Here is a 20,592-nt window from a genome sequence, read left to right on the forward strand (position 1 = left end):
GAAACTAAATAAAACCTTATTTATTTATTTTTTATTTATTTAAAAAAGACAAAGCTGGTGATTCCTTGATTGAGTACCTGTATCCACTGTCAGAGACAGTATGCTCCTAAATGCCAATCGCTGGGAATCGCAAGTGGAAGAGTGCTGTGTGCTCATTTCCTGTTTTCGGACTTTTGGTGGGCCACTGTGAGAACAAGATGCTGGACTAGGTGGACCACTGTCATGATGCAGCAGGCTCCTCTTAGGTCCTTATACATCATAATAGGCTAAAAGACAATTAAAAAATGAAACTGAATCCAAACACTAGAGAGGTATTGTGGTTGGCATCTTGAACAGCTATGTCAACAGTGATTTTAGAAAGGGTTGCACTCCTTGCACCCGAAATGAGATTTGCAGCCTGGACTCAGCTTTGCTGATTCCCAAACAGCCACTGTGCCCAGAAGTACTTTATTCTGGCTTCAGCTCATGAATCTGGCTGGGACCTAGAATCATAGAATCATAGAGTTGGAAGAGACCACAAGGGCCATCGAGTCCAACCCCCTGCCAAGCAGGAAACACCATCAGAGCACTCCTGACATATGGTTGTCAAGCCTCTGCTTAAAGACCTCCAAAGAAGGAGACTCCACCACACTCCTTGGCAGCAAATTCCACTGTCGAACAGCTCTTACTGTCAGGAAGTTCTTCCTAATGTTTAGGTGGAATCTTCTTTCTTGTAGTTTGGAACCATTGCTCCGTGTCCACTTCTCTGGAGCAGCAGAAAACAACCTTTCTCCCTCCTCTATGTGACATCCTTTTATATATTTGAACATGGCTATCATATCACCCCTTAACCTCCTCTTCTCCAGGCTAAACATGCCCAGCTCCCTTAGCCGTTCCTCATAAGGCATCGTTTCCAGGCCTTTGACCATTTTGGTTGCCCTCCTCTGGACACGTTCCAGTTTGTCAGTGTCCTTCTTGAACTGTGGTGCCCAGAACTGGACACAGTACTCCAGGTGAGGTCTGACCAGAGCAGAATACAGTGGCACTATTACTTCCCTTGATCTAGATGCTATACTCCTATTGATGCAGCCCAGAATTGCATTGGCTTTTTTAGCTGCCGCGTCACACTATTGGCTAATGTCAAGTTTGTGGTCCACCAAGACTCCTAGATTCTTTTCACATGTACTGCTCTCAAGCCAGGTGTCACCCATCTTGTATTGTGCTTGTCATTTGTGCCTGTTTTCTCCAAAATGGATTTAACCACTGACATTCATACCCTGATAACCTGTTTCAGCAACTGTTTAGATTAGCTTTTTGTGGAGCAACTATTCAAGGTGGCCCAGAAACTACCCAAAATATAGCTCTTCAGCTTCTGGTGGATTCAAGGCTCAGAGAACCCATGACAATGATTTTGGTTCAGCGGCAGCAAAAGATGCTGATAAAATTTCTGAGCTGAATTCATAGTTCTCATTGAAGCTCTAAATGACCTGGGCTCTAGCCTACGGTACACAAGTAAAATTTGCATGCCCACTTTTGACTCTGGCCCCACCTACCACTGTCACATGTGGCCCACACCTAGAGGGGAATGTGTGGATTGAAAAGGATCCCCCACCCTTGGCTTATACATCTGTAACTGGCTAAAAAAACAACAACCATTGGGCTCATGCTTAGCAATTTTAATTTCATACAACTGCATGCCTGACAATTCAAGCATGCTTTCCTCTATTTACATGCATCACTGCGCTGACAGACGTATACCAGATCTTTCTCTGGCTTGATTGGTGGAAAAGAAGGTCAGTGCTTATAGTACCAGTGTTTGCAGCTGCCCAGACCAGCTCAAGCTAGCCTCAAGTGTGGGAGTGTGTTGCTCACGAGGCACAAGCCCAAGCCTCGCTCTCAATAATAATAAAAAGCTGTTTATTCATTGCAGCTGCAAGGAATGCCAACAGTGGCCACAAAACTAAATACTGTGACTCCTCAAGCCAAGTCGGTATTTGAGTACTAGGCTGCTTTTTTCCCGGGAAGAATCGCTGATTGGAAGTTTTCATCACTAATGCTAAATATTTTGTTAGTGATTCAAAACTGCTGCAGATAGATTGCCCAAAAGTTTGCTCACATTCAACAGGTAAGAATCGCCCAGAGACGAAGGTGATTGCCCCTATTTTGTGGGAGGGATTCAAGTGCAGAGCTGAAATTTTGGTTTGTGCAATCAAAGTGGATTAAAGTGCTCTGTTACCCAACCACAACAAAACCATTTGAAACACACACACACACACACACACACACACACACAAACCCTGACCTTTTCTGTTTAGGAAAGTGATGGGGAAATGCATCAGAAAGTGGGTGAATGAATGGTTAATGGGAATACATGTAAACTCCCCACAAGCAAATTGGACCCATGTGGTTAGGCTATTGTGGTGGAGGAACAGTTACAGCCAGTTGATGCTAGGAGAAAGCACTCATAGCCACAGAGGTCACTTGGGCCTCTAGTGACAGAGATGGGTCAAGGAATACTCCCAGACTGCAGAATTGCTCCTTTAGAGGGAGGGCAACAACATCCAGAATGGAAGATTGACTTATCACCCACCCACAAGGCCTCCATTTTACCAATCAAGCTCAATTTATTGTCCAGTGTTTGCGCTGACTAAGTTGTAAAGGAGAAACAGCAGTACTGATAATATTTTACTCCCAAATTCTCATTGGGTTCATATAGATGCTGAACAGCATTGGGGAGCATTATGCTCCCTATAGCATAAACACTGGGGGGAGGGGTGAAGAACACTCTCCCACTGGAACAGAACCACCACCCATTCCACAGAATCAATCCAGAAGGACACCATGGTTAATGGTACCAAAAGAGTAGGGTTATGCTCCCCTTGTCAACAGGGTGACCAAGACTGATTCAGTCCCAAACATAGTCTTGAACCCAGACTGGCATGGATCCAGTCTCATCCAAAAAATGTCCGGTGGTTCTGCCACAGCTCGGTCACCTTCCCAGAAAGGGAGTATTTGCAACCCACTGGGTCCAGGGCTCCTTTCTTCAGTTGTGGCTGCACCACTGCCTCCTTTGAGGTGGCAGGCACCACCACCTCACTCAAATAAATCTTCACCATGCCCTGGACACACCCATTCAACACCCCACAGCCAAGTTCACCATCCATGGTGGGCGGGAATCAAGAGGGCAAGTAGTTGGCAGTATCTGTGCAAGGGACCTGCCCATGTCCTGTTTGCGTATTGTTTATAAGTATTAATAAGACAAGTAGTTTGTAAATTGGAGATTTTAGATAAGCACTCTGATTCCTAACACTTTGAATGGAATGATTGCAACTGTTTAATGTGTCTTGGTTTTGCAGAAAAGAGTGTCAAACTGTTGGATTTACTTATTTTTAAAGCATTTCCCCTCTATACTGTATTTTATAATTTTCCTTACTGTTCCTTCCTAATTTAACAGTCACCTAGTTTGTCACCATGCAGGACAAACTAAAGGAGATTGATACAGGGCCATTGGCAATAGCTCGTTATACAGGGACACAGCTGTCAGATAAAATGAAATTGAGCTGGTGAAAAGAGTGTGATTCCGTAATAGAACCATGCGCAATCCTTCATAAAAATATAGCTGGAGGGTAGACTATAGTTCCATGCACTTACATAAGGGCTAGGAATAGCATAACAGCCATACACCAAGATGCCCCAGGAGATTTTCCTTCTAATTACCAGCTCCATGAAATTATTGTGATCAGTAGATTAGCCGCCTCTGCGTAAGAGCCTGATTAACCAAACGCAAGGTATGTTTATCAACTTTGGAATGAATCTATGTATTTTAACACTGCATCAGAATCAATCCTCTAATCTTCCTGATGCATTGTTGAAATGGTTGTGTTGCTACCTGGACAGTTTTTTTTGTTTACTTCCCTTCCAGTCCAGACACAGCTGCTAGCTTTGGGAGCTGTATCAGAAGTGAGGAACTGGGACCTTAAACATTTGAATCTGCATTGCTTGCAGTTTGTTCCACCTCTGCACAAAACTAGCAATTTCATAACAGATCTAAAGCTCTATGGATGCTCTGCTACCCAAGGTACATGCAGACTCTTCTACTAGGAAGGCCCCATGCCAATTTCCCAAAAGGAAGAGCACTAGTGTATGTGAGCTCCTGTTGGCTTTTGGATTTACTTGGAGCATAAACAAGTGTGGCCCTTGTATGAAGGATAGAAGGTGGGAAAATTGTGTTCTGAAAGGGTCACTACACACATGCAAAACAGAAACTTGGTAGATGCTTTGAATAACCCAACTTTGCAGAGGCTGCTCCATACAGCCTGTTGTTTCTGTGAAACCACTTTTTGTGGAATTCTGACAATATTTTTTGCTCCTGTGGGAGGAAGGGCAGGATATACATGAATAAAGCAAAAATATTCATTGCATCTCTACAACCCCTCTATTTTGAAGTTTTGAATACTGTATTACCACTGCTGCCTGTCAAGCTGTTTCAGATAAAGTCATGCTGTGATGACAAGCCTTCACACTGTTGTGTTACATCACAGTTTCTATGTGTGAACTGAGCCTCAGGCCATGAGAAAAAGGAGGAAGGAACAGAAACCGATGTTTGTTTTAATTTCAGACTAATTATGGTTAGTTTGTTTCTGGGATTTGGTTGCCACATTTGGGAGATCAACTTTTTTTGTTCCTAATTCAGCACCCTCTGCCAAGTTCCCAGTATGCATCTGTCAAGGAAATAAAACCAGCTCCTGCTCCTATTGGATTTATTTTGCACTCTTGTACATTATCTGCTTTTCTGTAGGTCCCTAAATGCCAGTCTGATATGCAACAAGGTTGGGGACTCCAGATGGTCAGTATTTTGTGGGAGGGATTCAAGCAGATACCTTAAATTTAGGTTTGGGAAATTAGTAGATTGAAGCCCTCTGCCCCCCCCCCCCAAGTACAACATATCCACTCATGGACATAGCCAAGATGAGGGTGCAGGGAGGGGCATCTGCCCCAAAAATCAATACAAATCAATAAAAATACATAGCTAACAGAAGTTCTGCCCCCCTTAACAAGAGGCCTGCCCCCCCCAACAAAACTCCTGGCTACGCCCATGTATCCACTTCTTCTATTTTAAAAATCCCTGACTTTTTCTGGTTAGGAATGTGAAGAGGAAACTGATAAGTGTAGGATGAAGAAATGCTTAACAGGAAGATATATATGAATTCTGTACAACTAAATAAAGATGAATGTTCTTTGTGGATGAATGTTCCCCACAAAGAAATCAGAAGTTGATGGATGGTAAGCTTGAATGAAAATATATTTTTTTGCCATGAAGCAGGCTCAGCTAAGTTACCAGGAGAGGTCAGATTCCTTTTCTAAAAGCTGCAGATATCTTAAAGGACCTGAAACAATACGGTCTGCAGACAAATCTGTTCCTGCCCTCTGCTGCATCCTTACTAAGTTCAGCCACTGCCTTTTGAAGCCCTTTGGAAACGGTCTGCTTGGACAGAGGCATGCTTCACAGATATCTGGCTTTTGGAGCAGGAGCACAGTGTACGTTGGGGTGACAATCCCAATCACTAAATGGGTCTATCCAAGAGGTAGCTGGTCTGGATGCGCAAGTGCGATTAGTTCTAGGCATAGTTAGACCACTCAAAAGAGGTTTTACAGCATTTCCCTTGAATCCAAGTAGCAAGGCAAGAAGGAAGCCAAAATTCAACTCTGTTTATAATAGCTCCAGACAGCAGCAGACCTTTGCCGCTAAACATTTATGCAATGCAAACGCATGTCAAGAAACAGGTTGTGACCAGCTGTCTGTTGTAACAGAGGTATAGGTCACAGCTGTTTCCCTTGCTTGGAGCCACTCATAATTCTCTGTAAGACAAAGCACAAAGCCAGGGCCACCATCTAGTGCAGGGGGAGGTAGCGTTAATTCCAGCAATTACACAGGCCACTAGTCACAGATGAGACCGTTGATCCCTGACTCAAAACTCGGAGAGGAGGACAGTAAAGGGGGGGTATGGAAGAAGAGTCTTGGGAAAGAGCAAAATGAGTGGGAAACGTGACATTTTAAAGACTGAAGCTTTCAAATTTGCAAGTGACTGGGGAATATAATAAGAGATCCTGCTTGTTTGGATTTAAGAACTGTGATGCATAGGTAGCCTGATGAAATAGGGTTGCCATATTTCAAACAGTGAAAATCCGGACAGAAAAATTGTTGAGTGTTTGTTGTTTTCTCTTTACCGCTTCCAACTGCAGTATTCCGGATATGTCTGGGAAATTACGGACGTACGGCAAGGCATATCACCAGGGCCACTGGAGTGAAGGCTAAGGTGGTGCTCTCCTCTTCTACATGCAAAAGCTGACTTGATTGGCAGCTCAATCTTACTGCAACACTGGCCACAGGATAGTGTCCTCCAGCACACCTGAGGGCAGCAGGCTAGTTTCGCAGGTGCAGGTGCAGGTGCATGGTGCACACAGCGCTACCTTCCAATAGCTCAGGGCTCTGGGGACAGCAGCTGCTGCCCACCCCCATCATCTAGCTGCTGTCATATCACTTTGCCTACTACTAGGGCTGGCTTGGGGATGCTTGCTGCGTTAGCAGCAGAAGCAGCATCTGCAGCTGTGCTCCCCTCAACTCAGCAGCGTTTCCTGAAGTCATAATATAGCAGGACTGCCAAACACAAGATGTTCAGAAGCAGAGCAGCATTTGAATAAAGAGAAAATAGACTTGCACATCTATATAAGTTTGAGAGCCATGAACCTCTCTTGATACACACCCCTCCTCAGTTATAGAAATTGAAGTCTCTCAGAAAAGGAAGCCGGAGAACATTTTTTATTCTAGAGACTTCCATGGCAATTTCTACGTGATGAGTTTGTGTTTGCACAAACTGGTTGCTGTAGGAGAGCTTCCTAGAGAATCTCTTATTCCAGTACAAAACTCTTAATTACTTTAAGTTGGTTGAACCCTGATGTGGAATCTGGGCCTCTCACAGTTATTGTGTGGGTTTCTAAAAGGAATCTGTCTATATTACTCCCTGACAGGGCTCTTAATGCAGATCTGAAGCACTGCTTCTCTTACGCTGGGCAGAAAGCTCAGGAAGCTTGGTTGTAGTTGTGGACAGCGCATTTTTACTGTGCCTGAAATGCAACACATACATCATTTAAAATTTATGTATTAAAATGGGAAGGACTATCTGCTATTAGAACAAAGTTGGAAGATCTCTAACTGAATATTGTTTCAGAAGAGGAGAATCTCATCCCTAGCGGCTATGCTGGCTGGGACTGATGGGAATTGGCATCCAATGACACCTGGTCAGACTGTGGTTTTTCCCATTCGGTTTTAAGATCTCCCAGTGGACTCTTCTGAAGGTACCGATGCAATGGTACCTTGGGTTAAGAACTTAATTCGTTCTGGAGGTCCATTCTTAACCTGAAACTGTTCTTCACCTAAGGTACCACTTTAGCTAATGGGGCCTCCCACCACTGCCATGCAATTTCTGTTCTCATCCTGAAGCAAAGTTCTTAACCCGAGGTACTATTTCTGGGTTAGTGGAGTCTGTAACCTGAAGCGTCTGTAACCTGAAGCGTTTGTAACCTGAGGTACCACTGTCAAATATTCATAGCGTGGAGGAGCAGGACCTTTTCAATGGTTGCCCCCCGGGTTGTGAAATACCCTAATTTGGCCTCATTTCTTCCTTCCCCAGGATAAGCAGGTGCAAACATTTTTATTCCACCATGCTTTTGAGAGCAGTACCTTTGTAAAATGAAACTGAGAGCTGATGAAGTACTGTTTTGAACTGTTTTACTGACCCACAGAATGCATTTTTGTTGCTGCCATGTTTTATGCTACAAACCATTTGTAAACAATTGTTAAAGAACAGCTCACAAGTGTCACAAATAAACACACTTTTGCTAGCCCGGTTTTACATAGGTATTACATCTAATGCATCTGAACTCTGTCTAAGGGACATTGATTATGCATTTATTTCGTGGAGGAAATCATTGGGCCCGACATCAGAAAACTTTTTCCTTCTCACTGGAAATGCTGCCGTTCAGAATTTGCATAGCTGTCTCCAAACCAATTTACAAGCAATTACTGCAGAGCTTCAGTCCCTTCCTGCAAAATCATGTCTTGAGTATCACAGTGGGAAGTTTCAAGAAATGTGAGTTACTTAGCTTACTAAGACTGCTGTCCTTCCCTGCATACACAGTGGACTTGAACCCTCTTGTAGTCAGTGGCATTTGCCTCCAATTAGACATGCACAGGATCAGTCAAGGAAGCTGCATGAACGCTGAGTTGCTGATAACGGAAGCTTCATCCTTAACAAAGATTATGTTTCCTTATGGAGCCATTATTTATGAAGATGGCTAGCTACCACATCTGCCTTAACCATCCATTAAATATATCGGGGTTGATCTTTCCCCCTTTTGCATATCTTTGTTTTTGACTCAAATGGAAATAAAGGCAGGCCTGTAATGAATCTGTCAAGGAAATCAAGGATGTTTGTGCTTCTAAATGAAATGTGGTGATATAAAAGACTGTAAGTTATAAAGGGAACTATCCTTGGACAATTAAGTGATTTGCCGTGTGTGTGTAAACAGGAGAGCATTTGTGCTGTGAAATAAATGCTTTCATACTTCTCTGGAGTTAGGGTTATGGTGACATACATCTATTTGTAACTCTATTCTATCCTTCTTATAACAAACATGTTTCTTAGCGCTAAAATTGTGAATGCACAGTCCAGCTCTGTTTAGTAGTGTGAGGCAATATGAAAGAAGGCTTTGGACTTCTTGAAACCAGAGGCAGAGACTGGGAACCAAATGATGTCAGCAAGCCACTTTCCCAAGCCACAAGGGGAAAGCAAAGAAACTCCCTAGAGGCATGAGTCAGGTTATAGGGGAAAACCAATCCCACTCCCATATTTGGCAAGCAGGGGAACTGGGTTCATATTCTGGAGTCAGAGCCACCAGGCAAAATGCTCTTCCACCTCAGCATCACAAGACTTGACTCACAGACATCATCTCTGGCTGTGGCCATCCCAGGTATTTCCAGGTAGGGCATAATTTGAGATGAAGGATCATGTCTGGAACTTGTTTTTCAGAATTAAGTGTTTTATTCTAAGAGTTCAAGGGCTACTAGAGCACATCTATCTGATCCCGACAATTATAGCATAGTCCGGTGCATATGTCATCAGTAAAAACATTTCGAATGGACAAGAACAGGTTAAATTCAACAAAAGAGATAGGTCCCATAAAGCAGTAAGAGCTTGACACACCTCTTGGGGAAGGAACAGCTCCCTAAATCAAAACAGCTTAACTGTCAAAGGTTGGGGTAAAGAGATGCGTCTTCAGTTTATTGACCCACATCCGGCCTATCACTGCCTCCATGCACCAGTTTAGCACTTTGATCACCTCTCCGGATTCAGACAGAACAGAGAGATAGAGCTGGGTGTCATTCGCTTATTGGTGACACCTCAGTCCAAATTTCCTGGTGATAGTTCTCAGCAGTTTCAGATTCATATTCAATAGCACGGGGGACAAAATGGTGATGAATAATGGCTCCCATAGACCTTATGTGCATAGCCTACGTAATCTGGGACTCACTGGAAAGATTTCAGTGTTGTGCTCTTCTGATCATTCATCCCCCCCCCAATACAATATTCTGGAGTCTTGCCTGACTCCCTAGACTTAATTGGGTGGGGGACAAGAAGAGGAGGAGGAAAGCCCCATTGCACTAGAGGGAGCCCTTGTGTTGCCTTCCGTCTGGATTAGTCAAATCTGGGCTTCTGTTTCAAGTTTGCAATACCTGTGTGATTTATTTTTTGTTGTGTTTGTGTTGCTTTTATGTATTACTTTGTAATTAAATCATTTTAATATATTCTAATAGGATGACAAGAAAACTTGCCATATATATTACAGAATGGCACAAGAATGCAACAAATAAGAAATACTTGCTCCTGATTATTCACCTTCTACGTTCCACAATTACTTTCAGTATTTCATAAGTATAAAAATAAAATCGATAGCCATCCTCTGGGCTCTATGTTGTTTTCCCAGAACCTAACTGAAAATGCCATGTTATTAGTTGGATGTTTCTCTTTTTAACTTGTCTGGAGCCTGTTTTCAGTGCCAGTCTACAGCCCAGAAAAATGCAGAGCAAAAACCAATAAGAGAGCCTTTTACTGCATACAGGATTAATTTCTCCCTGTGCTGATTAACACAACCCTATTAAGCGGAGATAAGCATTTTCATTGCCTGATCCACAACATACCTATCTTTTTAGGTGGGGAGCAGGGGAGGATTACATAACCAAATTAGCATAAGAGTGAGAAAATTCTCTGCTATGGATTACAGGGTTTAGTATTGGGCAACCCATCTCTGCAGAGCCTGTGTGGGGCAGCTCTCAGTCCCTGGCAGGGAGCTGGATCCATTCCTACTTTGTCTTGCTGTGACGGAGTTGCTTTCATTTAGCTAAATCAGGCTACCACTCTCAACAGAACTAGAAGAGACAGGAAGATTCCCATCTAGCAAACAATACCAGCAGATGGAATAAGTAACACATTAAAGCAAATATCATAAATCGAAGCCCATAAATCATGTGCAGGAGAGGAGGTTCCCACAGAGGAGAGGAAAAACAATCTGCCCTAGGTTGCAAAGGACAGTGAAAACACTGTTGAATGTAGATGGTGTTTCTTTGTCGCTGGAATAGGTGGCCTTCTAAAAAACCCAACTTTGGGATGGTTTTTACCAGCATGTTTTTCTTGCTCTGCTCGTCTCAATGAAAACATCTCACGCTGAAGATCATCAGCCCCCCTTCATGAGGGGCTGAGGCCAGGATACAGGGAGTCTCCAAAAGAAGGCATTGTGGAAAATAGGCTGGAATGTACTAGCTGAAAAGCGCAAGAGAGCAGGGCAGATGGGCTTCAGCCTTGCAGGCTCTACCACAGTGGCTCACATGAGCAGGACCGGCCCACACGTGAGGCAAACTGAGGCAACTGCCTCAGGCAGTAGAATCAACGAGGGTAGCAGCTCCTAATGTGGGATCTTTATGCCCTGCCTTGTTCCCAATGTAGATCTTCATTCGCCCCTTCTTCCTTGTTGGGGGGGCATTTTGGGGTTCGCCTCAGTTGCCAAAATAAAATCGATAGCCATCCTCTGGGCTCTATGTTGTTTTCCCAGAACCTAACTGAAAATGGGCTGGGCCTGCACGTGAGGCTGGAAATACTCTTAGAAAGAGCAGGATGTCTTTGAGCACATGGTCCACTCATTTTCAGTGTCAGAACTGATCCTAATGTACCTGTTATTGGCAGTTATCCAACCTGGCGTAAAAGAGGTTGGGAATGCCAGACAAAATACTTGGGGTAAAAGCATAAGAGGTCCATTGGCCTATCAGCTTTCCAGTGTCTTGGGCAGGGGAAGTGACTTGTGACTCTTTCACCAGATTCTGTACCCTCTCTAACTTTTGGTCCTTCCTGAGCTGCCCAGGGACCTGTGCATGGAAGCAAAGAGCATGAAATAAAGGATATGTTTGTTTGGTCAATGCAGGTTATATGCTGTTTGTTATATGGCATGATCTCCCCTCTCCTGCTCCTGCATGATGCTATGGAGTTTCTCCCCGAACCAAAAACCCATCAACTTGGAGTCATGCAAGGGGAGCAGAGGTGGAAAATCCCTTTTCCAGGGGTCAGCAAACTTTTTCAGCAGGGGGCCTGTCCACTGTCCCTCAGACCTTGGAGAGGGGCTGACTATATTTAGAAAAATATAAATACCCTGCAAGCCGGTCCCACAGCTGCCTCCAGACCTGGAGGAGGAATGCACTCCGCATGTGCTCAGGAGCGCGCCTTGGTGCCGCCCACTCACTGGCATTGTTGACAAGCAGCAGCCATTCCATCGGCCCATTCCTGCAGAGCTCCCAGGTGGCGTGCACCATGCACTGCGGCCCATTGGCTGAGGCCAGATCAGCAGGCAGGCCACGCACACGTAGCGCCGGGCAGGTAGCATGCAGCTTGCCCTCCAGCTGCTCCAGCAAGGCCGTCAAGCATGCCACCAGCAGCAGCTCTGAGCCCGGCACCAGGCGCGGGGGCAGCAGGCGCACCAAGCTCTGGCTGAAGGCCCACGACACGCCTGTCACGATGCCCATGGTCAGGCCCAGACCCACCACCTACCCGCCAGCCTCTTCGTCCATGGCCACATTGGTTTCAGCACAGCCAATCCGAAGCTGTGCAGCATTGCGGAAGTCAGTCCTCGCGTAGTGAGGCATCCACGGCTTCTTTTCAAGGAAATGCCACACCGCACCAGTTTAGCTCAGCGGGGACTGACTGAGTGCGTGGCAGGGTCCACGGGCTGGATTTATGAGCCTGGTGGGCCACATCCGGCCCCTGGGCCATAGTTTGCCAAGCCCTGTGCTAGTAGGACGGTTCCTGTTAGCCCAACTATTTAGTTGAATCCCACTCTGTGGCTCATCGTAAAGTATCTGTAAAACTAAATCCAAAATACCATGTAAAATTAAGAACCCTTGAAAGTATGGTGTGCTTTGAAAATATTTCCGGTTAGTCAATGGAAATCTGAGGCACTGACAGGACTGAATTAACTTGGACCTAGAATACAGGCATTTTCCATTCTAGGTCTATTTTGCTATGAATTAAGGTGCTTCCCTTGATGTAAGTAGCAGAAGTGTGTGGAATGCCGCACGTACTGGCTTCAGATATTCCTCTGCCTGAACAAAGTTTTCCAAATGGATCTTTGCTCATAACTATGGTGAGGAGTAATAATAATAATGATGATGATGATGAAAAATTGGGTAAGTTCAGTCTCTCATAACAGCTAGGTCTTCGGGTGCTGCACACACACCTCTGCCTGAGCTAAAAAGGCAAGTATAATAAAACCAGTGGGAACAGCATTCATAAAACTCTCCAAATACCCAAGGCATATTTACCTTGGAATAAGCATAGCTGACCTCAGTAGAACTTATTTCAAAGCAAGCTTGTATAGAGAGCGGAGCAGATTTATAAAAATCCAGATGATAAATGCATTAACAAATGGAAGCCAAACTGAGAACTGATGGGAATCATTGACAGCAAATGTTGCGCAATGTGATACAGTACTTTGCTCTGTATAAAGTATGTATATGTGTGTGTGTGTGTGTGTGTGTGTGTGTCTGTCTGTCTGTCTGTCTGTCAGCTCAGACCCTGCATGTTTTGATCATGCCCACAGCCAGCCAAGCTTATTGGTATGTGACATTTCCCTGCCTCAAGGCCAAAAACATTGCCGCAGCTGGAACAAAATAAAAGGTTGCCACCCCTTTCTTTCTTCCCAACACCTTGTGTTAGCAACAGCCTAATCTGCAGAAATGGAGCCTTAGTGACAGGAAAAGCTACAGCCACAAGTCAGCTGCATTGATTGCTATTAAGCACAGGAGGAACATTGAAATAAATGATCTATGGAATACTACTGTTCACTATTAGTTCATTCACCTCTTCAGTTTATATCCTTCCATCCACTGAGTTGCACACTATAAAACCATACAATAAAATTTTAAACAGCTAAAACATCAGCTAAGATGCAGCAAATAGCAATAAAATGACAATATTGCAGCAGCTCAGTGGAGTATTTCCTTTGCTCCATGCAAAAACTTGGGCATTAATATATGTTTTAAGGCAGCACCAATTAACAAATAATTCTCTGCCTGGTTTTCTCAGTCAATGATGTGGTAAGCTGAAATAATTTTCATGCATTATTAGAAGACTGTTCCATGGGGCTGATTTGGTTTGCAAAAGGCACCTAACTAGGCAAAAAGCAGTGGCAGATTTGGGAGTCTCAAATTTCAGTGGCTTTCCTGTGTGATGCCAAAATTCATTCTCCCGCCCTGCCCCCCCCCCTTATGCTCCATTCTAAATCACCCATTCCAGTGCCCTGAGAATCCATGCCCAGTGCGACCAAACCAGTCGCTCTCCCCTAAATATGCCTCTGCAAACAGCACAATACAGTCGCTCTAAAAAGCAGGGGACATGAAGTGGTGCCAATGTGAAGTGCCTCCCCCAACCCTCAGTGGCACATGGTAACTGGTAATAACGGTCCTGCCAAAGGTTTGTCTAGTCCAGCATAATGTTTCCTGCTTGCTTCCAACTCTATTAGGAAGGATATGGGCAGGGCATGAGGGTGCCTGATGTTCAGAGGGAATAGTTCCTCTGATCCTGGAAGGAAAGTAGAGCCCTATGACTAATAGCCATGGATAGCCTTATCCTCCATCCCAGGGGGCATGTCGCATGTCCTGGGGACGTGGTGCACGTCCCAGGGGTGGGTCAGCATTTTGTCACCCCTCCTTTGGAATGGCACCTGGAGCGCCCCCCCGCCCCCACCTCGGAACGCCCCTGATTGCCACATCTTGAGAAAGCAAATTCCATAGTTTTAACCGTGTGTTCTATTAAGTAGTTCTTTCGTTTGTCTGTTCTTAATCTCCCACCTTCATTGGATGACCCTAGATTCTAAACATTATGGAAGCTGCAGAAAATGTCTCTTATCAGCTATGGTTCTAAACAGACTTGCCTGGGAGTAAATCCCATTGAACTCAATGGGGCTGGCTTCTAAGTAGATGTGTATAGGGTCGCCTTGTTAGTTTCTATCCACATTCTCCACACTACACATGATTTTATACAACTCTAGCATGTCTCCTTTATTCACTTTTTTCCCTAAACCAAGTAGCCCCAAATATTGCAAGTTTTCCTTGTGACAGAGCTGTGGCACAATATTAATAATAATAATAATAATAATAATAATAATAATAATAATAATAATAATAATTTGTTATTTATACCACTCTGGGCAGCTCCCAATAGAATATTAAAAGCACGATAAAACATCAAACATCATCACATGGGGACAACCATCATGGAAAGTCATTTAGGCTGCATACATTTAAAGTCAACCCCCCCCCCCAAGAATCCTAGGAACTGTAGTTTACAGTTCCCAACACCCATAGCAAACTACAATTCCCAGGATTCTTTGGGGAGGGGACAATATGCTTTAAATGTATGGTGTGGTAAACAGCCATTTTGCATTCACCATACTTTATGCTTGCTAATGAGTGATTCTCCATTGAGTGGCCAAAAAGGTGGTGGTGGTGGGAATCAGCCATTAGTTCCCTGGAAAGGACCTCAGAATGAGACGTTAATTGCTAGCTGGCACTAGATTATGGATTATATTCTCTTTCACAAGCAGCCATCCCTCGCTCAAAGCCAGAAGATGGGACAATAAGTGCAGCCAGTGAGCAATTCTCATCACAACAACTGACCTAAATACTTTCCCTAACAATATTGTCTTTTCAGAACAAATGCATTGAAAACCGGGGCTGTGTGTGTGTGTGCGCGCGCGCTCTCTCCCCCACTGTTGTTCTCCAACAACTGGTCCATTCTCACAAATCCAAATGCGCTTTAGAGCTCTTTTAATCAGTAAGACTTTTTTTAAAAACTTGGTTATCAACCATGTAGCTATTTATAATAGTGTTTTCCTTCCATCCTCCTCAGTAGAGTTGCCCCTTTTCTGGAACTGCTCCTGTATTTTTAAACAATGGCCTGGAGGGAATTCATATGGGGAAGCTTTTCCCAGCCCTCCCTGTGTCTCTGTGTCAGGAAAAGCTTCCCCACGATGAATTTCCTCCAGTTCTGCAGCCTGACCAGACACTGGCAGAAGCCTTAACTGGAAGAACACAATGCCCACAGAATAAACAGGCTAGCAACTAAGGGCTTGCAGTCCTCATTTGTGCTCACAGGACCTCCTCATTGGCATAATTCCCTATGGTTTGTCAATTATGTAAATGGGCTTCTTTTGATGTATCTCTCAGTTCCAGGAATGTAATGAGGACTGAAAGGAGCCAGCGATTAGGCCATCTGCAGTGTACGGAGCAAGAGAAACAGAGGAAATACAGGAAACATGCTGGAATAATACAGGGGAACTCCTTCAAGGGTAGTGGATGTACAAGGAAGCTTAGTGGTAGAGTACCTGCTTTTCATGCAAAGGGTCCAAGGTTCAATTTCTGGCATTTCCAGCCATGAGAAGGAAAGTCCCTTGCCTGCAACCCTGGGGAGCCGCTTCTAGCCAGTGTGGACAATACTGAGCTAGATGAACCAATATGGTGAGATAGAAACTGGAGTCTGAAGGATCCCCTCCTCCCATATATACCTTGTTGTCGTTTAGTTGTTTAGTCGTGTCCGACTCTTCATGACCCCATGGACCAGAGCACGCCAGGCACTCCTGTCTTCCACTGCTCCCGAAGTTTGGTCAAACTCATGCTGGTAGCTTCGAGAACACCATCCAACCATCTCGTCCTCTGTCGCCCCCTTCTCCTTGTGCCCTCCATCTTTCCCAACATCAGGGTCTTTTATAGGGAGTCTTCTCTTCTCATGAGGTGGCCAAAGCCCTGGAGCCTCAGCTTCAGGATCTGTCCTTCCAGTGAGCACTCAGGGCTTATTTCCTTAAGAATGGATAGGTTTGATCTTCTTGCAGTCCATGGGACTCTCAAGCTGCACATATATACCTACACAGACCCCTACACCATATTCAAAGGCCCTTCTCCAGGTGCCCCCACCCATGAGGTGCAATTTGCGAGTACTCAAGAGAGGGCCTTTTTGATAGGGATGCCCTGGTTGTGAAACCCTCATCAGAGAGGCACATCTGGAACTCATGTCACCATGTCAAGACTTCACTTTCCCAGATATTTAAAATCCTTAAGATCGCTTAGTACTTTTGAACACTGTTTTATATGGTTTGCAGATTACAGCTCTACTTTTTACCATGATCATTTGTTTTTGTTGGTTTATTTTTTAAAAAATTAGTGGCTTTTAAATTGTATTGTTCAGCCACCGCAAAATGTTAGTTATTAGGTGGTGTACAAATCTTAAAAATAAATGAAAGGTGTCTGAAAGTACGGTAATAGATTGTGGTCTGCTTCAGGCAGCAAAACGTATAGGGCTGAGTCTGGTTTGCCACTGTTAAATCTCCTTTGACAGCGAGGCCTAGTTTCCACTGAATTGATAAGCCAGTGTCTGGACTGTACCATTTCAGACTGCAGGTGGAGTGGTGTGTGGTGTCATGTGACTGACTGCTGCTCAGTACAAGCAAAACACTACTAAACCTTAGGTTACGTAAATACAATCCTGGTAACAACACACACGACGTAACAGGCTGTTTTTGACAATGTAAATTCTATTTCAAACACAATTCAACATATAATATCTCACAAAGTGTAGTAATTCTGTAGACCAACACATCATACAAACAGAACATATCAAGAGAAATTAAAGTCCAATGGATGGTCAGGAGATAAAGTCCATTCGGTTCCTAAATTGGCATATTGGCAATAACCACAATATGGTATGCTTATCTTATGATGTTCCACATATCGCTGCTTTGAGGATTCTAACGTTCCTTGTATGTAGATATCGGATCAGATGGGAAGCTTGAAGGTATGGCACAACAAGGATTCTGGGATAATACCTTGTTTCGTCCAACTGGGCTTCGTCAGCCGTGCATACTCATATTCTTGTATGACGGAAACATGGAACAAAATAAATTCAGTTCCTCAGTACAAAACAATTCCCTCCATGTCTCAAGCACGACAGCCAAGCCTCAGAGCTCTCAGCTTTGGAGACAGACCCATTTACTGCAGCGTGAGCTTTGTGCAGCTAAAGAAGGAAGCTCTTGCTCAAGAAAGTTTGTGCTGCAATAAACTAGCACCTGTGGTGCCACAGGACACAGAACAAATGCCGTTTTCGGTAATTTATTTTGGGAAGCAACAGAACTAGTGTGTCTGTTGCATACCCAGCTATTCCCTTCACCCCATAGCAATGCCTTATCATTTCAAAAACTCAAAAGTGGGAGTTGTAGTAAGGTGTAATGATAGTTAAACATTGTCTCCAATTATTATGGGTTTAGCTAAGACTCCACCCCTTATTTGATCTTGCAGTTACTTTCATTTTTCTATGCAGCTGTGTGTTAACCCATTCTTCAAAAACAACCTGTTGTTCTGGGCCTACAAGGGGAGCAGAACTTGAAAAAAGCCTATTTCTTCTATTTGGGGGGGGGCAATGTGTCTGTACAGTTTTCCTGGTAGGCTCCCCTTTCAAATGGATTATTAAGCATGCCCACTTTAAAGCATCAGGATACTTGGGACAAAATGTGGTAAATGGCTGCAGGGTCATAGCAATAATTGTTGCCTCCCAAAGATTTTATATTTATTTTCAAAGGAGGAAAGTATATAACCATGAATATAAACATTAGCAAAACAATTTTGTTCCCCTCTCTTCCCCTCCCCCCAGAAGAGAAGACTAATGTGTCAGATTCTGGCCATCTGTCATGGATGCTTTAGCTGAGTTTCTTAGATGACCCTCGGGTCCCTTCCTACTCTATTTTATGATGCTATGAAATTTTCCCATAAGTTCGTTCGAGATTATATAAAGGGGTACCATATTTCAACAAGACTGCCCTTATTGGCTACATCATTCAGGTTGTGCACTCTCTTAGTTACTTACTCAGATAAAACAATTGTCCAAGTGTTCTGTTTCCATTGTGTGATGGGCAGATAAAGCTGCCGCTCCTGAGAAAGGCAAGACTCTCCAGGTGCGTACCTGTTGCAGGTTGTGGGGCTGTGGAGATCAAAGCAAAAATATCTAACTAGAAGTGACCCTTAGACAACAGAGAGACAAGAAAGGGGTCTGCTTGGAACACTGCAAGAGTTGATAAGATGCTCAGTACATCAATGACAGTTTAAGGCTCAATGAGTTTGATCGAGGAATAATAAGGAAAAAAGGAGTAATAACTGATAAATGGGGGGGGAGAGGAGGAGGAAGAGGAAGAGGGAAGAGGAACAGGGGGAGAAAACAGAGATGTGGAAAAATGGAGGAATTGTGGCAAGGAAGGGTTAGGAGAAAGAGCTTATTTCCTCCCCGCTGGCACAGGTTGGTTGTTTCTTGCCACACCAGCTCTGTGTTCGCAGAGCAGCTGCTGCATCTCTCTGCAGTTTTGATGGTTCGACTTCCTCTACTTAGCAGGGTCAGTCCAGGCCAGCTCTGCGAGAGATGCTGTGTTCCCCAGAAAGATACAAGGGGCTCACTGTAAAAGCTGGCTTTTACAGAGGAAAAAAACTGTTTTATTTTTTAAATAATAAATTGAAAGGGGAAAAATTGGCACTCTTTCCTCTGGAGCAGATGCCTTACCCTTAAAAAAGTAAATGAAAAAAATAAATAGATAATGAAATTGAAAGGAATGATGAGTACCAATTGCAGTGATTCAAATTTAAAGCTCCAGATTTTGAATTGGGTGTGATGCTGTGGTAGATACTGCTCCTTGGGACTGTTAGGACAGAAGGCAGAGAGTCCCAGCAGTAGATGCAGCCAGAGCCAGTGAGAGGCAGAGAGAACGAATGCTAGTTTTGCCCCTATCCTTCTCCTCCCTGGATCATTTTGGAGAGCCAGTGTGGTGTAGTGGTTAAGAGTGGTAGACTCATAATCTGGTGAACCGGGTTCGCGTCTCCGCTCCTCCACATGCAGCTGCTGGGTGACCTTGGGCCAGTCACACTTCTTTGAAGTCTCTCAGCCCCACTCACCTCACAGAGTGTTTGTTGTGGGGGAGGAAGGGAAAGGAGAACGTTAACCGCTTTGAGACTCCTTCGGGTAGTAATAAAGTGGGATATCAAATCCAAACTTCTTCTTCTTCTTCTTTCAGAAATGTGATTCCCCATCTGCAAAGGTACGGTCAGTTCTAGGCCTCACATTCTGCTTTCTGCATGAGCAGAACCTTCTTCGACTCAGAAGGCCTTCCTAGAGGTACACAAGCACAAACACTTCCTAGGACACAGCAAGCCAGTCAGTGGAACAAATATGGACAACTAGGATCTCCAAGCAGTGACAGAGAAGAGTTCACCCAGGCAATATTTGCAGCCCCTAAAAATTTGGTTGCAATGACTTGGCTGCCCAATAAATGTAACTTAAAAAACAACAATGGAACAGCTTTTCTTATAAAATGTTTTAAAACTAGGTATCAATGAAATATGTCTTATTTTTAAAAATATTTATATACCACCAGCTCAAATAAAATACTAAGGTGGTATATAGCAATGTATAAGTACAGCACAACACAGCTTACAAACAGTACAAAATAATCATGAAAATGACTGGCAGTGACTAGCCATGAAAGTTTAAACAGCTACATAGGCCTGTTGCTATAAATATGTCTTTAGGAGATGTCTGAAACTAAGCAGTGTGGATGCCTGCCAAATCTCTGCTGGAAGTATGTTGCACAGTGTGGAAATGGTGGCATTAAATGTCTGGCTTCTGGTTGAGGCCAGACTTCTGAAACACAGGAGACACCTTACAGCATCTGTACATACATCTGAGACTGAGCTGGGACATAAGGGCCCAGGTAGCTCCCAAGACATCTTGGACCCAAGTTGTTCAGGGCTATGTATGCCAACACAAGTTCCTTGAACATGGACCAGCAGCATGTGAGCAGCCAGTGCAGATGTCTTAGCAGAGGTGCCACATGATGCCGACCATCTGCCCCCATCAGCAGTCCAGCCACTGCGTGGGAACATAGATGTTTAAAAGGAAAATCTGAAATATTTTGAAGGAAAAA

Source organism: Podarcis gaigeae, assembly GCF_964106915.1.
Source record: "Podarcis gaigeae genome assembly, chromosome: 2".
In the NCBI taxonomy this organism is placed as follows: Eukaryota; Metazoa; Chordata; class Lepidosauria; order Squamata; family Lacertidae; genus Podarcis; species Podarcis gaigeae.